Raw genomic sequence first — 5,199 nt, 5'->3', positions numbered from 1 at the left:
AGAGCGCCGCGCTGCCGGCTGCGGCGGAGGGATCCGCGCTGCACCTGAGGCGAGCGGAAGAGAACGGCGGCCGGAAGGGTACGCGCCTTAGCCTTACGATAGTAGGCCATGGCGCTGAGTCCACGGCTGACCTCAACAGAAGGCGCCTCCCTGCGTCCTAGCTCACCACTCCCCCTCAACTCACCAGCAGCGGGGATTCTACTGCCGGTGGAAGAGCGGGAAAATGGCTACTGTACTTCCCCAAGTAGACACCAGAAGCAGGGGCTGGTGCGCTTGGCAAGCCTTGGCTGACAGGAAATGGTCTCAACCCAGAGATTTTTAACCAGCCCCGTCTTAGCAAATGGCGTCTTCCCTGTACTTACTCGGATCACGCAAGTTCTGGTATCCCTTGAAGTCCTAGCTGTTGAACGAAGCAGCCATCCAAAGCTCTGGTCCACAAGGGAGCCAACCCTGAGTTCGAAAGCAGCCTCACAGGCTACTCTGTGAGGGACGGTCTTCTCCCAACACAGGACGACCTCCTCCCAAGGCCTGGAGGTCTCATCTGAGCGAAGGAAGCCCTCCCCGCGAAGAAAACCCTTGCACACACATCACAGTCTCAAAAATGGAATCCTTGCCCCCAAGAAAAGAATCCTCCCCCAACAACACACAAGAGTCGTACAAAGTTCAAATGTGGCCCCTCTCTTTCAGAACGTTTCAGAAGCCTACTAATCTCACTTGGTAAATAATTACCTTCCTTAAAAGGAAAAAAAAAAAAAAAACCCACACGTGGAAGCACTGTGGAAACTGCTGCCATCAAAAACACGAGGCGGAGGGATATAGCAAAATATTAAAACTCGAAACTATGAGAATTTTGGCTTCGACTGTGTGCCGTAGGTTTTTTTGGGGGGAGGGGGTGTAACCCCTGGCCCGCGCAAATTTTTCCTAAAACCAACTTTAAAACTTTTAAGAATTTTCCATTGTCTTAGGATATGCTTTTGAGTGCATTGACCTGTTGCCATACGAACTTTACCCTTTAATTTAACAAAGGTGTGGGGGGGGGGGATAAGAAAAACACACTGTGTACCCTTAGTTTTGGGTGGTAAGTATGTTGGTGTACAGCAGTCCTCCTAGAACAGGCAAGCTGAAGTTCACACAAGAAGTACAATTATAACTATAAAATTGAAAGTGAAATCTATTAATATCAAAGTATATAATATAAATATAATATAGTATATACTATATAGTGATGTTTGAAAAATAGATTTTCTTGGGGTGACGGGGAGTGAGCGGTTAACAGGCCATGAGACAGTATAACAGAGCTCTGGTTGTCCTGGAACGCTATTTATAGACTAAGATGGCCTCAAACTCTCAGAGCTCTTGCCTGCCTCTACCTCCTGAGTGCTGGTAGTTTTTCTCCTTAACACAATATTTTCATTGCTCAGGACAAGAGGACACCCACTGCTGAGGAGAGAAGAGGAGAAAAGCTTGCTTGTGCTTTAATAGGAAAAAAAAGTTGTTTTGGAATGTGAATAGTTTTGTTAAGGATTTTATAATTTAGATGATGAAAATGGTGCACCACAATGCTCTGAAGTATTCTCATAAAACTTTATTTTTGTGTATATATTCACCTTGAAACCTGCTTTTATGCTAGAAGACTCAAAATATTCATTGCGTGCTAAATAAGCAGAAACGTTGTTGAGTTCTTTCCCTTGCCCGTTTTTTTTTTTCATTCCTATCAAATAAATCTTATTCTTTGCTCCTTTAAAGCTCTGAACACTGAAGTTAACAAAAAGGGTGAAACAGAAAGGAATAGATGGAATATAAAATCGCAAAGGAACAAAGATTGAATAATAATAGCTCAAGAAAAGATTCTAGGGACTGGAGAGATGGCTCAATGGTTAAGAGCACTGACTGCTCTTCCAGAGGTCCTGAGTTCAATTCCCAGCAACCACATGGTGGCTCACAACCATCTGTAATGAGATCTGATGCCCTCTTATGGTGTGTCTGAAGACAGTGACAGTGTACTAGTATAAATAAAATAAATAAATCTTAAAAAAAAAAGAAAAGAAAATATTCTAGAATGTTCCATACTTGAGGATAATTAATGGAAATAGGATAACCATATTAATGCTTTCAGGGATCGGTTGCTCTGAGAATGAACCTCTTATTTACTAACAAAGGGCAATAACCTCTTAGCGTCTCCTAGTAAACCTGGTGGAGACAATCACAAAGTTTTCTTCCTGCTTACAGATCCTTTATTTAAATGTATTGTTAATTCATGGTCATCTATCACAAAGTGGGTTAATATAAAATAATGAAAAATAAATGGATAAAATGCATTTCACTTTAGGCATTCTGTCCTCTGAATCATATGACATTGTATCATAATGCAGGCAGCTACCATGTAAATATATATTCAGAGAGAAGTAAGTATAGCTTGGTACACCGTAAGTGCTTCAATCATAATGAAAAACTGACATGTTTGTTTGTTTGTTTGTTTGTTTGTTTGTTTGTTTCAAGACAGGATTTCTCTGAGTAGCCATGGCTTCCTTGAACTCTCTCTTTAGACCAGGCTGGTCTCAAACTCAGGGATCCACCAGGCTCTACCTCCTGAGTGATGGTATTGTAGGTATGTGCCACCACTGCCAGCAAGATGCTTAATTTAAAGAGCAACAGTCTCCTAAGATTTCATCTCTTTCTGTTGATCTTTCAACTCAACCCCTTGCACCCTGCCCAACAGTATAATTAAACGCATCTGAATGTGGACAAGTTAGACATGAAGAATGTGGGTGATCTAACACTAAATGGCCGTACTCCTTGATCAAGGCTATTATGGGTTGGTCACCAATGAATCTATAAAATGGTAACTGAGGTTCAAGTGGCATCTTCCCCAATGTTTTCTTTTTCCCTTTTCTTTCTTTCTTTCTTTTGTAGACAAATCATTCACTTCACCATTTGTCGTCATGGCTCGGGGATGAGAGGATGTCGATCTCTTAGCAAAGAACTCTCAATGTTATCTTCAAAGTCCATTCTTTGATATCTTTTTAGGAGAAATTCCTTTGAACACCTATTTGTGTGCCACAGAGACAAATATGTGTATTATATTAAAACAGACAAAGAGAGCTGGGAATGGGAATAAAAATAAATTTCATGAAACCTCAGCAAGATGGAGAAAAAGATACTGCTATTGCCATATAAACTCTAAGAGGGGCCCACATTTTTTAATGTATGTGCTAAAATCTGCAAACATCTTCCTGCTACACGAGACGTTGCTTCTGCCCTGTCATGCAAAGCTAAGTCAATGGTAAGTAAAAGGTTCACACAACTCTGCTCTGTGGATGTTCTGTTTCGTTCCTGTTTCAAACAAACAGCTCTAGCTCTTTAGCTCACCCTATACAAAAGCTGAAAGTCTAAGTGATAAGTTTATGCTCACTAGAATGATAAAAGAAATTTTCATTATGTAATAATAAGTAATCTCACGTTTGGTCTGCCTCACTCGTGGCTTAGAGAAAGGAAACAGCCCATTCATAGGAAGAAATGCAGAGAGAAGCAAGAACTGTTATCATGAGCTTGAGACTAACCAAATAGGATTTTCTTTACAGTGAGGTGTGGATAGATTGGATACAGTAATCATCAGTGATTTTGTGAGGTCTGGTCTCTCAACTCTGGCTTTTTTCATTTCTCTCTTTTTAACTGGGACTAACAGTTTTGTTTTGTTTTGTTTGTTTTTTTGGTTTTTTTTTTTTTGCTCTAAAAATGAGCAAAACTTCCTAAGATTTAACAAGCAAAAGAGAAAGTATCAAACTAAGAAGCATATCCTTTCTGAAAAGCTAGGAAGATCCCTGAAGCTTGACGGCTAACCAGCCTAGCACAATCCTTGAGCTTTGTGTTCAGTAAGAGACTCTGTCTCAAAAACTGAACATGAGAACAATGGAGGAAAGACATGTAACATCAACCTCATACATCCAATCACACACACACACACACACACACACACACACACACACACAAATGCACACACCACACAATAGTCTCTCTCTCTCTCTCTCACACATACACACACACACACACACACACACACACACACACACACACACACACGACAGAGCCAGAGATAGAGATAGAGACAGAGGGAGAGACAGAGAGGTTTTTGTAAAAGAAATGAAAATACAGATGCCACTTTGATCCATATTCAAGCTAACAAATAAACATGAATAAAGGACAATTGGAATTTGAAGATTGAAGACATTTGATATTAGCAATTTCCAATATATAAGTATGATACATATTTATACATATATATACATATATATGCATATATATTTAGGTTTTAAAAGTGTGCTACTTAGAGATATATTGCATTTTTACAGATGAGATGATAGTTTATCAGAGAATTATTTCACAAGAGGAAGAAATATAAAAGAATGTGGATGAAAAATGAAATGGTTGTCTTTGAGTTGATAATTCTTGGCACTAAAGAATGAGACAGAAAGATGTTGGAATTATTTTTTATTCTAACATTGAACATAGAGGGAAAGAGAGAAACTGAATGACTTACAATCAGGTAATTTTGTGTTTCATTGATTTCCTAACAGGAAGGGAAAGCTAGACTGTAGCAGAAAAGGGAGTAATGGAATTTAGAGAGATGACTTGGCAGTTAAGAGCACTGACTGCTCTTCCAGTGGATCCTGGTTCAATTCCCAGCAACTACATGGAGGCTTACAACTATCTGTAACTTCACTTGTAGAATTAGATGCTCTCTTAGACATGCACACAGGCACACATAAAATAAATACAAAATTTTAAAAGAAAGAAAAGGAAAAGATAAGCCTGGAAATAAGTATTACATAATAAATCAATGGAGAGAAGGAAAATGTCTCTAGCCCACAGTCTTCACTTTAACTGGCCAAGTCACCAAATTTAAGTGAAAAAAAAAAGTCTTAGGGAGCCTTAGATCTCTATTGCCTTTTTCAAAAATCCAAAGCAGCAGAATAGCCAGACAACAAATCTACTGTCACTATACAACTCTTAGTGCAAAGTGTCACAGAGGGATTCAAACACTTACCTAAAAAAGTAATTAGTTTAGAAGACTCTTTTTACCTAGATAATTATTGGAGCAGAATGATTAATTTTAACTTAATTATTTAAAATGAATACACTTCATGAAGTAAACGTAAACTTCCCCTTATCTGAAAGAAGACTTATAAAAAGATAGGCATA

Source organism: Rattus norvegicus, chromosome 1 (assembly GCF_021556685.1).
Source record: "Rattus norvegicus strain SHRSP/BbbUtx chromosome 1, alternate assembly SHRSP_T2T, whole genome shotgun sequence".
In the NCBI taxonomy this organism is placed as follows: domain Eukaryota; kingdom Metazoa; phylum Chordata; class Mammalia; order Rodentia; family Muridae; genus Rattus; species Rattus norvegicus.
The sequence above is the reverse complement of the archived record's forward strand: the minus strand, read 5'-3'. Positions refer to the sequence as shown.